General features: G+C 35.9%; 1 protein-coding gene across 10 annotated transcripts in view; it reads right to left on the bottom strand.

Moving 5' to 3' along the window:
- sbf1 (SET binding factor 1) overlaps nt 1-18077 on the bottom strand; it is an 88689-nt gene that overhangs the window by 69753 nt on the left and 859 nt on the right. The window lies entirely within an intron of this gene.

Here is an 18077-nt window from a genome sequence, read left to right as displayed (position 1 = left end):
TAAAATTCTTTAGCTCCTGGTCAACTATAACTCTAATGACTATTGTGGATGCGTACATTAGGGTTGGGTCGATAGACGATGCCCCAAAACTCCATTGGGCAGTGCACGTCGGACAGTATATCAAATATAAATAATAAATTCACAGCCGCCTTCGGCGACAAAATTGGTCAACATCGCCTAACCCTAGCACGCATTGCAATATCGATGCTGAAATTAAATATACTGCGTAGTCCTACATTACACACTGAAAGGATATCGTTTGTCCTAATTATGACATCTATACACCCTGAATGATCACACAACTTCTGCTTCAGCCAGCTCAATCGTGACTCACAACAGCATCTGGTTATTAAAAGGGAAATTTCACCACCTCCTTCATGAAAGGATCTGAGAGAGATGCCACGAGACAGTCGCACCGACCTGCTAGTAAGTCTGAAACAGGTGAAGTGAAACAGAAGGCAGGTGACAAAACCACAGAAGTCACTGCAGGACAGAGATCACAGGATCCATCCTATAATTCAAAGAGGAAGCAAATGCCATCAAAGTGGCATCAACCGCAAGAGATGACAACATGGTCATGCCATGAGTAACACTGACTGACTTGACAAAGTACAAAACAACGCATTCTGAAGCAACTTTGTCTACGCACCACAGGAATTCACTGTCATGCTTGTGTAAGAGACAGACATGGTTGCGACTGTGTGTGTTAGCGCGTGCGGGTGGGGTGACAGAAAACAAGTATGTTGGCCTGCAAAGTGAAAAGACTGGGTGGTATTGCAAAGCTCTGAATCGCGCAAAGAATGCGCCATCTTTTCAGGAATTAATAAGTGTATGTGCTTAAAACCGGGCTCTTTAAAAGTTCAAGCTGGATTCTCGAGAAAGATCTGGCGGTGTGTCAAAACCACGAAACCTCAGTCAGCGTGTACAGCCTGCTCCTCACGTTGTCAAAACACTTTGTCGCCATGGCTGCGAGGACCTGGGAGGCTACGGTTAAGTGTGTCAGGGAGTAGAGCGCATGCTAGGTGGGTAGACACAGGAAGTTATCAACCACCATCTACAGCAGCAATTCTCAACTGCCAGGTCGTGACCTAAAATGGGCAGATAGTCTGTTTGAAAAGGAGAGAGAATACTGAACGTCCATACTAAAAGAGGACAGAACATTTAAATCTAAATTATTGCAAACTGATACATGGTTATGACAATAGTGGTTTCTGTATTATTGCTAATAGGAAAAAAATGTTTTTTTGGAGGGTAAATCTGCCATTCTCAGTTGCTTTGATAAATTTATTTTACTTTAAGTACAAAAGTTTGTTACACCAATCTTTTAAAAGCAAAAAGTATCATATTTTTGTCCTTAAACCCATAAATAGCTGCAATATATAGCGCAAAAATAATACATTTTCCAACAATCCATGTAAATATTTACTGTATTAAATAAACATAATTTATTTAATTAATTTATAATGTTTTGCTTTAAGTTTATATAATTTCATATTTTATGTTAGTATCGCTTTATAACACAATTTGGTTTCATTTTGATTCAATAAAGTATTGCTCAATCCCAGACGAGCCCCCATATGTGAGGTTTTATTCTCATGCTGGCAGCTAGCTCTCTGCAACTCTGACATGGTCGCCCACTGAAGCTTAGCAGGGCTGCGCCTGGTCAGTACCTGGATAGGAGACCACATGGAAAAGCTAGGTTGCTGCCGGAAGGGGTGTTAGTGAGGCCAGCAGGGGGCACCCAACCTGCGATCTGTGTGGGTCCTAATGCCCCAGTATAGTGACGGGGACTCTATACTGCTTAGTGAGTGCTGTCTTTCGGATAAGACGTTAAACCAAGATCCTGACTTTCTGTGGTCATTAAAATTGCGAAAAAGAGTAGGGGTTTATCCCTGGCATCCTGGCCCAATCTGCCCACTGGCCTCTGGCCATCATGGCCTCCTAACCCTCCCCATATCATCCCCTCTCCACCAATCAGCTGTTGTGTGATGTGCGGTCTGACGGAAAATGGCTGCCGTCGCGTCATCCACGTGGATGCTGCACAATGGTGGTGGATGAGGAGATTCCCTCCAATGTGTAAAGCGCTTTGAGTGTCCAGAAAAGCGCTAAATAAAATTTAAGGAATTATTATTACTATTATTATATTATTAAAGAAAAAGGCTAGATGTTACTTGCTAAACATTTAAACACCAGTAAATAATATTGTGGACAAAACCGGTAATACTGTGAGGGCAAATACTGTATATAATTACCAATTATATGGAGTTACGGTTATGGTGTGCTAAAAAAGCTTTTGAATGCATGCTTACTTTTTACTTTCTCTTTTGAACCGCCAATCATGCATACCCTGTATGGGGAGAAGTGGTACTGACAGCACATTTTGCTTGGTAAGATATTTGTTAATATAACAGTCTTGTCACTTCTTTTGCCTTGCTCTCCCCACAGGAAATTTGACTTTTGTGGCATTGCACTTTATAGAGTAAATTGTTTAGTTTTGAAATGCAGCACATGATGTCCTGTTGAACTAAATTTATAAAAGTTAAATAAAATAAAAAACACAAGTAAAACAACTGTAGGGTCAGTTCCAAAGTGGGCAAGTAATGTAATCTGTAAATGATGCTCCACAACCTTTTTACTTTTAGAATGGGCAAAAAAACAGTAAATACTGTAAATACTTAGTAAAAAGGTGAATGCACCTTGTACTTATTCAGAAACAAACTCCTGGCCTTGGTCATTCTGGGTGGACTTTGAAAGAACAGCATCTGCCAAACTCTGCTGTTGCTCCGGGATACATTAAGCAGTTTTCTTTCGTTTCTCTCTGCGCAGAAAAGCTCTTCAACAAACTCACATCCTTCCTGCACGCCAGCAACCACCCGTCCCACAACCGCATTCAGCCCTGGCTGCTTTTTCAATAGAGGAAATACTCGAGCCTCAAGACAATTTCCACTTTTTTTTTTTTAGGGTGAACACTAGTTTTCGACAACAAAACAACACCTCGTTACTTCTAGAAATATTACATGGCTTCTGAGGTCACTCATAATGAAAAAAAAAAGAAAAATCATCAGCACAATTTTTTAGATTAGTTTTCTCAGCCACAATGACGTCAGTGATGTGTGAAAACCATGGTGTTTCTCCTGTCTGTGTTCTATGCAAAGCTCTGTGGTTTTGATATTTTAGGTTGGGTATTTTGGTTTGCAGTGGACAAGTGTACAGGTCTTTCCAGAAAGCTTTAAAGAGCTTATGGGCTTCTATGGCAAACGAATGTCACAGCATGAGACATAAATTGAGTTTTATTTAGATTATGGATAAACACTCTCACCCGCACTGACACAGAGGCATTAACCGCTGCGTTAACAAGGATTAGAGCTGGGCGAGAAACATTGCAATGACTTTAATGAGCTTTTTATTTGACTGTAAGGACCACATTATTAGACTAGTTTTCTGCCCTCCTCACTGTCATGCAGCAGGTGATTATGAGCTTGTTTAAATACATTTAAAATGTGTTTTTTTCTATGAGCAGATTCTAGACTGTGAATTAAAGCAGTGGTCCCCAACCTGGTTTGTGAATTGGTACTGGGCCACACAGGAAATCATTAATTATTTTATTATTTTATTTATTATCGGAGCCTGAATGATCTTTTATTTTGTAAATTTTTTATTTTTTTTTTTAAATGGCCATATTCTCTAGATTACATCTCGATAACTTGAGTGCCAAAAATTAACCCAAAAGCTAGCAAAATAAGTAAGAAGCAGGACATCTTTGGAAAGTTTCTTTGTGAAAGAGAAAAGGCCCAGTGAAGAACCCACGGTTTGCCAAGGAATGAATGGGCAACACATTTGTCAACAAATCATGTGAATCCAGCATGTCTGTACAAGAAGGTCTGCTGAAAATCAGTAATAACGGCGGTTGTTCACATATCGCTTCTTTCCTCCGCGCAAATTTGTTATTTCCAATGAAGGCACGCGGCTTACACTCGCATGACGCTCTCAAGCCTTCCAAACACACCTATTTGAAAACATCTTCAGAATGACAAAAGCGCACCTCAAATCACGTGTCAAGAAATGACGGATCAGCTTCATATTTTGTATAGAATATACACATATTGGTGGACTTATTATCTCAAACAAACACTGCAGTGGTTTCTCCATAAATAAAACTTACGCGCTTACATAAACAAAAAAATACTCGCTCCGCATTGCATTATTGTGTAAACTACTGATAACGTTTCTTGCAAATTTAAAATAAAAATAGCAGAATTTATAGCAATAAATAGCAAAATGAGTTAGGTTGCTGCCAAAAGTGGTGTTAGGGAGGAAGGCTTAACCTATAGTCTGTGTGGGTCCTAACACCCCAGTATAGTGAAGGAGACTGTATACTGCTCAATGAGCACATTCCTTCAGATGAGACATTAAATCAAGGTCCTGACTCTCTGTGGTTGTTAAAAATCCCATGATGTCTTTCGAAAAAGATTAGGGGTTTAACCCCGGCATCCTGGTCAAATTTGTGAACTGGCCTCTGTCCATCGTGGCCTCCTAAACATCCCCATATCATAATTGGCTCCTCTCCGCCATTCATCTGGTGTGTGGTGTGCGGTCTGGTGCAATATGGCTTTCGTCACGTCATCCAGGTGGATGCTGCACACTGGTGGTGGATAAGGAGATTCTGACCAAAAATGTGTAAAGCGCTTTGAGTATCCAGAAAAACGCTATATAAAATGTAAGAAATTATCACTATTATTAAATTTTGTGTCTGTTTCCCAGAAAGTGATCATTTTTTTCTCTTGAATACACAGAATAGATAAAGTCCTACATTTGCTAACTACTTATATTCCACTTGTTCACGCAACACAAATTCACAAATTTGTATCATAAAATACATCATAGCTGTTAGTCTAACATGATGAAGAAAACAAATATCAGCCATGCCCTTACAAGGATACGCACACTAATCTCTTTATGACACTAAATAAACACAGACACCCCTTCTCTTACATACACTTTAATATATTGCACTAACCTCCATCTACTAACAAATAAGCAGCTACAATGTAGGTACCATGTTCACCTTTTTGTATCATTAGTAAAACATTGCAAAGGACTAAAGCTCATTTTGTGACTGATATCCTGCATGCAATGCGAAAAGCAAACTAAATAAACGCACTTGGACTTCTGCTTACATAATGTAGACGTCACTAGTTAGGCATTCCACCTATGCAGAAATTCCAAGCCTTCCGACCAGGTTTGGAAATCATATGGAAAGTAGAAGTGAAATGAGCATGTGGGTTAGCCAAACGTGAGGCAGCCAGCGGATACAAGGCTGTGACTGATGTTTAGATCGAGTAAAGAGATTATTAGTACCAGCAAAATGCACATAAAAGAAAAATAGAAGAGCATGTGGTCGTAAAACATAGATATAGACATAGGCAAAAAAAAAAAGAAGAAACGGTTGATGTCTATCAGCCTACACCCTGCGAGAAAGTGTTGATTAACAAGTCTATGGTGTAAGATATTACATTATACAGAGCTGCACACAAATACTACATGCTAGACTAGTAGGACTGAACAAAATATTGTTTGTTTGAGCATCGATGTCACAATGTGTGTATCTGCAATAGTCACATCGGATTAGACCATTGACTAAAGATATGTATTTATTAAAGATAAAACAAATCTATGATTATTTTTCATATAAAATGATGACCATGTTATTATACATTCGATTTCTGTACTCGAATACTGTTTGACTCCCCAGAAAACCATGAAGCACTGTTTATTTATTTAATTTGCTTGTAATTTATTATAATTTATGCAGATGCACTATGCATAGAAAAAAGGGTTGATCTAAATTAATAAAATCTTTTTAAATAGAGCTATTCCAATAATCTGGTAAAATTATATCTATATCGCAATATATATATATATATATATCCTGGTAAATTGTTGAAGTGAAAATAATAAATAAATTGCTAAAAAAATGTCATTCTCATTTGCATTCATAAATGTATTTTATATTAAGTATAAAAGTTGCATCAGTAATTTTGAAAACAAACCTGTTCTCCATATTTTTGTTTCTAAACCCATAAAACAATAAATATCTCGTAAGTAGTGCAAAAAAATAATACTTTCTTTATTAATATGCCTTCATATTCTTAAAGGTGTTCAAAATATTTACTGTTTTAAATAAATATATTTATTTTTTCTGTAATTAGTTTATTTTGTTTATGTAATTTGATATTTTATTGAAGTATCACTCCATAACACAATTTGGCTTTATTTTGATTCAGTAAAATATTGCTTAATCCCGGACGAGCCCCCATATGTGAGGTTTCATTCTAAAGAAAAGAGGTAGATGTTACTTTCTAAACATTTTTACATCAGTAAATACAATTTTGGACAAAACAAGTAATACTGTGAGGGCAAATACTGTATATAATTACCAATTGCTCAATCCCGGATGAGCCCCCATTCAAAAGGTTTAATTCTAAAGAAAAAAGCTAGATGTTACTTTCTAAACATTTTTACACTAGTAAATAAACATGAAGCACTGTTTATTTATTTATTATTTACTTATTTATTTTTGCTTGTAAGTTTCACTATTCAGATGTATTTTTTGTGAATTATCTTTTGTGGTTACTGACAGCAGGTTACAGATATGTTACAGATACGTTTGACCGCAAGTGCCCCGCAAAGTGAACATCCCAACATTTTCTGCCATAACTCCAGTTGAAAGCGAGTTCAATTCAAAGGTACACAAGTTGTGACTTTTGTAATAATTTAGGATGCTGCAAACTGAGTTGGTTAGAGAGTTGGACTTGTGATTCAAAGGTTGCAGTTTCAAGTAATGGTACCAGCAGGGATTGCTGATGGGAATATTCACCTCAATACCATGACTCAAGTGAATTCCTTGAGGAAGGTACCAAACCCCAAACTGATCCCCGGTTTTGTCTTCACTTTGGAATAAAGCATCTGCTAAATGCGTAAATGTAAATGTTTAAATGAGTAGTATGTCCAAATTCATAGTATTCGAAAAACAGTATGGGCTACACGATCCCATAATGCAATGTAAGAGAATTCATGAATGGGAGAAGTGACACAAATGACGATGAAAAGGACAAATGGAGGATGTAGCACATCCAAATTTCAATCATACCACTCGCATTTATACTATATAGAGCATACTTTTCTTATGGTCCTGTAGTAAATTCAAATATAAATGTTGTACCTGCTCGAGTAGCAGGCGATTTTAGACACAATCCTAGGGAACATGTCGATCTGAAAAGTTCATTCTAGGATCCATTTATTTTGGTTATCTAAATCAGTTGTGTTTAAAACATTTAAAGAGTCATTTAAATAAGCAGAGCGGGGGGTGACGAGGACCATAATTGAGAGTCACTAATACAAATTAAAATTGATACACAAGAAAATCTATTAACCTTTTTACAGAACCTATTAACCTTCTTTGCTTGGCATTGATTTTTGTGAGGTCATTTTGTCATTAAAGCTTCTCCTGCTTTTAACTAAGCATTCAAGAGCACTGCCTCTCTTGGTGCATGAATGATTCATATCTGTTATATGACTCAGATACATCTTAAAAAAAAAAAAAAACATGCAATAACAACTTACTCTAAATAAGGGTACAAAATTAACACTTGTCAAACGCAAAAAGGCAACTGCAAAAAAACAAATGAGCACTTTAGGAGCCAATTAAAACAGTGAGAAAAAATTGCAATGGTTTAAATGAAATTTGAGGAAAACAAATATATTATCTGCATAAGCTTTGATGTATGCTAATCAAGGAATTGAAATTAAACATTTACAAAGGCATAAATTGGTTACACACTACAGTCCTAAGTCAAACAAATCAATAACAGATGTTGTTATTGTTATTACTATATTATTGTTTATTATAATAACTGATATTAGTAGTCATAGTTTTTATATGATTTTATATGATGAATTAAACAAAACAAAACAAAACAAAAAACACTGCTTTCACAAATTTGCCTAATAAATTGAAGCACCGATATTACTTGTGATATTTTTTGTGGAAAGATTGTTCATTTTGCTGGCACTTTTGATCATTTTAAATGGACAAATGTAATAACGCTTTAAAAAAAAACTTCCAATTTAAATAATTTTTAAGAAAGAAATTATTAGGGAGATATAAATGAAACAATATTTTGATATTTCTTTGCTGCAGCAGAACGAGTAGTAATAGTATATTTATCTTTATCTTTATAATGTTATTTTTTTTATCTAAACAAGCGAATATACAGTTTTTACCAAACAGGCCATTTTTACAGCCTGTAAACTGATGCATCAAAATGATCTTTGATGAAGGGAAACCCCCCAGAAAAGACCCTGAATATCCTACTAACCACACAAGAGCATTAAGCTTCACTCAGCCAACCAATCACATCCGTTTTTTTGCAAACGACTTCCTTTTTCCACCAATGAGTTTCAGAGTCCACTCTCGACCAATCAGGACAGAGTGGGCTGCTTCAGAACCCGAGATTAAGCCAGAAAGAGTGTGACATCAGACTTTAATTCAGAATCCCAACAGCCACAATGCCAAAGACCCCCAAATATAATCCAGTGGGTCAGTAATGGGAAAAAAAGAGGATTTAAAAGAATTACTATCCACAACCCCATAGGCATGTGGAGAACAAGATCTTCAGTCTCCACCCGAGGGCTCTGGGAGAGGGAGAGGGACGCATTCCAAAAATACCAGGGAAGACCATGAAAGGTTTGCGGGCCTGAAGAGCTCACCCCCCTTCCTGATCTGACCTCTGCAGAAGAGACGGCTCATTGACCCAGCAGACCTCTGCATATGAAGCATACAAACAGCTATTAACCAGTCACTGCTCAGCACAGTCCATTACCAGATCTAATGATTCTGTGTGTGTGATTGTGTGAGTGTGCAAAGTAAGATTTTTGTGATGATGAGTATGTGGTTCCGATTTTCACTTGCCTTGCCACTTAAAATGAATATTAATTTCTTTAAATATGAAACTATTATTTTAATAATGTGTTGCTATACATGTTTAAAAAAAAAATAAAAAAAAACATGGACAAACATTACAAAAACAATAACAAAAATTGATGAACAGAAGTGTCACAGAAAAAGTCCTGTAGTTTAATTTAATATTTAGTAATTGAGTAGTATTTAATTTAGAATTTATTTTCAATATAATACATTTTTTACATTTTTTGCAAGAACATAAAATTTTAATTTATGGTAATTAAATTAGAATTTATTCAACCTCTAATTAGCTTTAAGCATCTTGCATGTTTCTTACTATAATCATACATATATTTACATGCGTTATTAATTAAACAGTTATGGTGATTAAGCATAAGTATATATGATTTTTGTATGTGGTGTATGTGTGTGTGTGTGTATATTTAATATATATACATATATATATATATATATATATATATATATATATATATATATATATATATATATATATATATATATATATATATATATATATATATATATATATATATATATATATATATATATATAATACAAATAAATATATAATAAACTATAATAATAATAAATAAACTAAAATAATAAATTAGGGATGTTGCATATAATCCCTTAAACGTGTCTCTTATAACAGTTTAGGTTTGAACATGTCATGGTCAGATGCAGATTTACAGAAAAAAATAGATACAACATAAAACAAGTTGGTAGGAAAAATGCAATTTGGAAACATGTCTTAGTAAAGAAAAGGTTTAAAGTTAAAATTCACACATTTTTACTAAAATGAAATAGGCCTATAAACTACCGTATATTGCAGTAAATATATTACAAGAAGTTATATTATTAAATATTCATGTTTTATAAAAAAAAATTATTTATGTAATATTTCCAGCCATGTTTTAGTGAATTTGGAATATTGCCAAATACACAGAACTTTCAGTTCTTATATGTAAAAAGGCCTGAATAAATAAGGTCATTCATATATTTTCTCATCTTTAACTAACACGAACATTTGAGATCGGTTCATGAGATTGGCCAGATCAGCGAGTACTGATCGAGTAATTAAATGTGATTATCGGTCGATACAGAACTCTGGCCAATCGGTCAGTGCATACCTAATGTATAACTTACATATATCACATAATAATCATATAATTCATTTATGCTTAATCTCCATGGCTATTAAATTAATTCACAAACACCTTCAAGTGAAAAACAACTAAATAAATGCACAAAACAAACATACTTTCAACCCATTCTTGCTTCCAAGATTATCAAAAGTCACTGCCAAAAAATTTAGACAAAAACCTGTCCACATTAGCCAGCTACACAACTATAGTGACATTCAATGCTCCACTCTAAATCCTATTTTTTTAGTCTGCACCAAGACTTAAAAAGAACATGTACAAGATCAATGTATACAAGACGACAATGCAGACCACATGACGGTTCTATAAACTGACCTCTGAAACTCTTTCTGGAACAGCAGCACGGCACAATCATATGACTTCACCACATTCATGGTCAAACTTAACAACTAGGAGTTTCTAAAGCATACATTTGATTTGGTCTACAGAGTTACAGTGTATATGCATACAATTAAACGTCTGCAAACTATTGTAAAGACAAAAAGAGAGGGAGAAAAAGTCTGTGTGTGCACTGAGCGCCCGTGTCTCTCAGAATGAGGCCAATCTCCATTGCCCTTTAGCCCCTCGGCTGCCACATGAATGAGGCGTATTCATCCACCAGCTGGCCAACAGTGCTTTTGCGGCCATACGCTGCAGGCATGGGGACCGGGCTTCTGTATCCACGGCCCCAGCCACCCTATTCCTCGGCACAGAGGCGTTTATAGTCCAGCCAGATGACCAGAAATGGGGAGTCATGGTAACACAGAGCGGCCGGCGTATCACGCCATGGCCCCCTTCGGCCTTATTCTTCTTATGAATGAGAATCTGTACTCTACTGGTGAATATTTCTAGACGTCCGGCTGAGTCAGTGTGCGTTTATCTAAGGCGGACAGGGAGCTGATCTGTTAAAGGCGGGCCACTGTGGGTAGGCCACCCCTTTTGGCTCACTTTGTTACTTGGCCTGCACCATTTGTACACTGAAAAATAAATATTCATTGGACTTACTCAATTTTTTTTCAAGGTAAGTGGTTGAAAACTATTTATATGTGCTGAATTAAAACAAACAAATTAAGTTGAACATTACTAGATTGAATTTGTTTGTTTACATTTAGCAGAAAATAAATTGTTTGCAACCACTTACCTTAAAAACATTGAGAAAATCCAATGAACATTATTTTAGTGTACTAGTTAGAATTCCTTGTCAAAATATGTCAGCATTTGTATTATTTTAGTTATTTTAGCTGCATTGATTCATAATAAATAAATAAAAGCTGTAACTTAATTGATTTAGGAGTCACACTTTGTAATAACTTCTGTTTGTTTGTCTGATGTGATCAAATGTATGGAAGGCAATCAGGGTCAAATGTATTTTAGGTCATGTGACATAAGTCATCAACAGAGCAAATGTGTCAACAAGCACGAGTAAAGCTGAATTATTTAAAGGGACAGTTCACCCAAAAAGGAACATTACCTCATTTACTTCAACCTCATGTGGTTTTAAACCTATTTGAGTTATTTTGTGCATGCTGAAAACATTTAACCATGGACTCCCATAGTAGGAAAAACAAATACTTTGAAGAAAATTACTACAGCTTTCTTCAAAACATATTTTTGGGCTCAATTAAAGACAAAAAAACAACATGCGGCATGGTGGGGACATGCTAAAGTTGAGTTAATGATGACAGAGTTTTAATTTCTGGGTGAATTAACCCTTTAAGACAAGGGTGCCCAAACTCAGTCCTGGAGGGTCGGTGTCCTGCAAAGTTCACTTCCAACACCAATCAGACACACCTGGGCTAGCTAATCAAGCTCTTACTAGGCTTTCTAGAAACATCCTTGCAGGTGTGTTGAGGCAAATTGGAGCTTAAATCTGCAAGACACCAGCCCTCCAGGACCGAGTTTGGACACCCCTGGTGTAAAGGGTGAGTCAATGATGAAATCATTTTCATTTCTTGGTGACCAAACCCTTTAAGACTATTTTTTGCATATGGGCAGAATATGTATACAAACAATAGATATAACATTTATTGATGAAGGATTTTGGGATTGCATGCAAGCATGTATGGATCGAAATGTTATAATATCTTTTACATCAAATGTGGCATGTCTAGACATACTAAAGAAACCGCTTCATTTATTGCCACTTTAATAAAGTTAAACTGTCCATGCTGACAATATCAAATTCCATACATTTTGTTTAGGGAGCTTTCGCAATTGTCGTTTTATCGTCTGTTTTATTCAGGGTAGTCCTGATTTCCATGTAATCGGAGCTCTTTTTTTCTCCCTTGTTTTGTTTTGAAATTCTTACTTTGCGTGTCTTTTGAATATGTATTATGTCTGTATTATTGTGAAAATTTAATAAACATAATTATTTTATTAAAATGCATTAAAGCACTCACATTGGCAAGCTGTTTTAAACTCCAGAAATAAAATGTTTTGCAATGATTTTATGCAGATGTTTATGATTTCACTTAAAGTATATCAGGTCCTTTAAACTTCTAAAAGGTTCACTTGTGTAGGCATGGGACGATTTCCATTTTAAAGGTATACCTTGATGGAAAAGTTTAGGTTTTAAAAACGCCACAATTTTCTACTATACCATTCCTACGATATATGTAGAGATTTTTTTACGTTATTTATTTAAATTTTTTTAGGACAACATTTTCTCCAGCAGAAAAGATGCCGTTTTAAATTTGTAAAAAAATCAGTGTTTTTGAAACTAATAAAGAAAGCGGAAGTCAATGATTCATTTGAATTATTTAGCCTGACATGTTTACTGCTCCAAAATATTGTAAATGTTTCTCAAAATAGAATTTATTGTGTTCAAATGCGGGAAAGTTTTTGTTTTTTACCCAGACGCTTAAAAAGAACATATTTATCACAATACCGTGAACCCGTAATATTTTTATCCAAGGTCATCATACCGTCAGAATCTTATACCAGCCCATACCGAGTCTAGACATGCTAAAGACACTAGCTCCACTTTATCACATTTTGTTTAAAGACTTTTTGTCATCGATTGCCCTCCATAAAACCTAGTATCCAATTAAAATGCATTAAAGACTTTTTTCTGATCTGTTTTATTGCGAGTAATCCTGTTTACATATAATCTGAGCTCTTTTTTTCTTTCCTTCCCTTTCTTTTCCCCACATTTTGTTTAGATTTTTTGTAATTTAAAGATGTATAGTTATGTCTGTTTTGTGAAAATTCCATAAACACAATTATTAAACTGCATTAAAGCACTCAAATCGGCAAGCTCTTTCAAACTCCAGAGACAAATCGTTTTGCAATCACTTTATGCAGATGTTTATGATTTCACTTAAAGTATATCAGGTCTTTTAAACTTGCTAAAAGGATCACTTGAGTCTGAAAAGTGGGTCACACTGGTCCTGCTGTAAACTTTTGGTTTCACTAAAAAGAAACAGATCATGGACATCATTTGGCTCCGCCTATTCATCTGCATCCTAAAGTCCTGAAAACCACTTAAAACACCCTAACATTGTGTCAGTGACTTTTGCAGCACCATCCAGTACAACTCGCATTTCCTTCACAAATCACAAACAAATCTAGTTTGATGAACAGTTACATTCAATGGCTGGTTATAATTGTCTGTTTATATATACTATGTGGTTTATAGGTTTTAAAGAATGTAATTACATGTTATATTGTATATTGTACGCCAGTAAGTGTCAGATATGAATTTCTGTGTTATTTGATCATGTGCCTCTTTCATTTTTCACAGCATGCAGGGGTTAAACAAGAAAACGGACCGTTATAGACAACTCTCACAAAGCCTGTCCAACAGAACAAACGCTCTCCTCTTTTGTTGCAGGCCTTTCTGTGTTCAGCTGAGCTCCTCCCAAGAAAAAAAAGCAACAAGGGAGAGAGAAAGAGAGGCGCGAGAGGGAGAGAAAGAAGGGGGAGCTCTACTCAGCACCCCAAAAGACATTTTCATGGATGTCCACTTCCAGAGAAACCCACCCCAAACTTCTGGACCTCCATTTTCTCACTCTCCACACCGAGGACAATCTGGATTCTCACTCGATCATGTCTTCTCCCAAGAGCCTCAACTCCCATTTCCTGTTTTTAAACAGAAAGCCCCTCGGTCAGAGGATCCTATTCAACAGCATTCATCTCGCAGGGCCTGGAAATCAACTGAGTGTTGTTACGCAGTTTCACAACAGACGCTCCACCCTGACAGCTCACATGCCCTCCATTCTGGCTCAAGATTTTGGGGATGGAAGAAACTTGACAGCGGGGGGGTGTGAGTGAATGATGGAGACTACATCTAAGGGGGTCAGAGACAGGGACACGGCCCTTGGGTCAGTTTGACGCTGCTCTCCACTGGTAAACAAAACAAAGAGTGCAGGCTCTCATTTAAGAGCTCGGGCCCTCTGGGTGCGAAGTACACGCCACTTAAACAGCACTTCATGAAAATCCCCTGAAACATGTGCAGGTTCACATTCACTGCATGGTTTTGGAGATATGACACCTCTCAAGACATGTGTTGGGTAGCCATAAATATTAAGGGAGTTAAAGGGACAGTGTACGCAAACATTGCACCTCATATATAACACCGACTTTCCTACGTGAGAAAAATAATTGTAATTTTTTTGAGGGAGATGGGATGAATGACTTGGCTTTTTCTTCTGCAGATTTTGAAAAACTGTGCTTTTGTTAATACATAAATATATAATGGTGTCACATTTACAAACTTAGGTTGTTTCAGAGCTATTTAAATACAGTTTGGCTGTGTTCACACTTGGAGTGAGGATTAGGCCTTGTATACACTTGTAGTGAGGTTAATTGGGTTTCGTACTTTTGATATATTTAAATGAAATGGCTTTTACTTTTTAACAGAATCTACAGATACATTCAAAATGGTGTGTTAGGATCAAATAATAAAAATTGTGATTATTATTTATTTTTATATAGCGCCCTAAAATTTTATTCTTTAAGTGCTAGACACAAAAATGATACCCAAGTAAAAACAATTTTAAGTAACAATGAAAATAAAACATTAAAAATAGAGAAAACATTCAAAATGCATTATTAATTATTAATGCATTATTAATTATAATATATATATATATATATAAAATATAATATGAATAGAATTTCACCCAATGATTTGAATCTCTCTATTTGGAAAGATTTCATTATACGAGATCGACTGGGATGAAGTTTTTTTTCTATGCATTGCATCTGCATAAAATATAATAAATGACAAGCACATTAAAATTTGACAGCAAAAAATAAATAAATAAATAAAATAAAATAAAACATTCATGAAATAAACAATGCTTTTTATTTGTGCGGGGAGTTCGACAGTACAGTTCAAGTACAGAAGTTGAACAATCAAATATAAAATAACATGTCCATCATCGTTTGAATAATTTTAACAATAATACCTATTATCTTTATCTTTTAATTTTTAATAGACAATCTAATCCTGCGACGTGACTCTTCCGGCAGCACACATTGCGATATCAATCCTCAAACGATATATTGCTTAGCCCTACAAAATAATACACACCTCACGAATGGGCAAGTCTAGTGCATTCTTCAAAAATGCACTCATATGTGTGTGTACATGAGATTTCTATATTTTTGTTGTTGCTGTTTTTTATAAGCATGTTCAATTCATGATGAGCTTAAAATATGTGTCAAGGAGACAAATTCCGATAACTGCACTGAGCTGTACGGGAAACTTTTCCTTTTTTTTTATATTACATGGTATATATTGCAGTCAAACTATACAATAGTCCATTTGAAAGCAGACTGGTCCATCACCCTTGATCTCAGCAGTCTCAATCCACTTGTTTGTTGCTCACCAAATTCAGATGGCAGCCTTCAATCTCTTTTTACCAAACAGATCAGTTAAATCTGGTTTTAATCAAGACACACCTGCCAAATATGAACACTCCCTAAAAGCCAATAGAGTCCAAGAGCTGCTGATTTGGACCTTGTTGACTTTAATAGGGTATATGCACAGCTAGTGTTTTTCAGCTAATGATGAACTTCCGCTGAAAGCTTAATGTGACTATTTTCAATTTCATAAGATTCCTTTTCCAGCATCAATGTTGTAATGTAGCTAAAACACATTCAGTTAAATAGACTTAAGCATTCATTTAGTTGTACAATGTAAAATGTGATGGAAGACGTCAGGATCGCCGTCAGGATCAGCAGGCAAGCGCAAAAACTCCATTGAAAATACTGGGGTAAAACAAACTGTTGTATTTTAAAGACATGGTGGGGAAAATGGAATTTAATGCAGTGCTTCTTGTTCGGTCTGAGACCCACTTCATATCGTATATCTATCAGGCAGTGAAGATCACTGATTTTTAAAGAAATCAGACCCTAAACGTGGTAATTTTACAATGGAAAGACATTCTACCGGAAGCGCTGAGGCTGGCTGGCTGAAATTAAAAGTCTGCGTGCATGTAACCCCAAATAAGTTCTGCTAAAGATACAAAATTATAAAGGCTTTTTTAGTGAACTATCCCTTGATGCTTATTGTCGCTTTTTATAAGGGTCCAAAACATGAAAGAGTTCTGAGAAGAATTGTGAGAAAGATCATGAGAACTGTAGTATAGACTAAAGAGTGTAGGCCTATCTACTAAGCGCTATGCATATTTCTCATTGAAAAAAAAAAAACTTGTGAGATGTACAGATGTCAAGACACGGGAAACATGTAGCAACAGCTTCAGTCACAGATTTGACTTTTGGATGTGATGTCAAACCACTTCCACAACAGCGCAGCACTATGATGTCAGCAAAGGCTCAAGCAGGAGCATTCAGACTGATTTAGTTTCCCATGTTGCATTGCATGCTACAACATAAACGGCTGCAGATCCAAAGGATTTCAAGAGTTTTTTTTTCTTTGATATAGTTGGCCATATAAACAAAAGCTTCAAGAGGGCTTTTTTTGCCCCACACACCTTTACTGTAACGTGTAGGTCTGCTAAGCAGATGCTGAAACACAGCAGCAGGCTAGAAACAGGAAAGGAAGACATTCTGCAGAGCGTGCAGCCTTTCTACATCCTGCCCCGCTACGAGTACGGCCACATGCAAAAAGCTGTGCCTCACGGGTAACAAACAGCAAAAGGCCTTTTTGCGCACCAAACAACGGACCACTGCACATAACATGCATTTTAGCATGCATATCTGTCTCAAGAGTCCCTAATACCATCATTAAAAAGGCTGTGTTTTTTGTGTGCTTCATCAATAATGAATAAGACACGCATGGAGGCAGCTCTCTGAATAGAGGTTTCAACGGTTTGATGCAAGTTTCCAGCAACTTCTTTCTTCGGATGAGGGATGGTAAATTATGCATGCTCACCGGGACCATTATATGGCACGAATCTAGGCCACTAACCAAAACACTCAGCCTCCGGATAACAACACACACTTACAGGAGATTTTACAGACACTCAAAGCTCACAAATTCAAATGTAAATTTCTATGCACTATAAACAGATCCTACGGTTTATTAGCGTCCTGTGTTATCTGTTGTACTTAGAAGTAGTGAAAATCTAGGTAAATATACTCAATTTAAAGTTATTTCAATCCTGCATGACTTTTTTTTCTGTGCAAGCCAAAATATATAGTTTGAAAATGTAAGTTTACTATTTACAATCTCATTTTTTTACAAAAGAATAAATTTTGCAAACTCTCCGCGTGGCTCTTTTTAAGCATGAATTTTGACTCAAGATGTTGTGTAATCTCAAAAGATGCAAACATATTACACTTGTCTGTTTTGTTGGTAAAATATAAATTTATAACATGCATATAATTAAAACAGACCACATTTATGATGCTTTTAGAGTGCTTCTCACCATTTATAGCCACTGCTCAGCAGGACCAGGACATTGTTTGAATTAGATTTGTGTTTTGCAAAACAACTAAAGTCATGCAAGTTTAGAAGTAAATATTTACCAAACGTGCCTTTT

This window comes from Danio rerio, chromosome 4 (assembly GCF_052040795.2).
Source record: "Danio rerio strain M-AB ecotype USA chromosome 4, GRCz13ab, whole genome shotgun sequence".
Taxonomy (NCBI): domain Eukaryota; kingdom Metazoa; phylum Chordata; class Actinopteri; order Cypriniformes; family Danionidae; genus Danio; species Danio rerio.
This window is presented reverse-complemented; position numbering and strand designations above follow the sequence as displayed.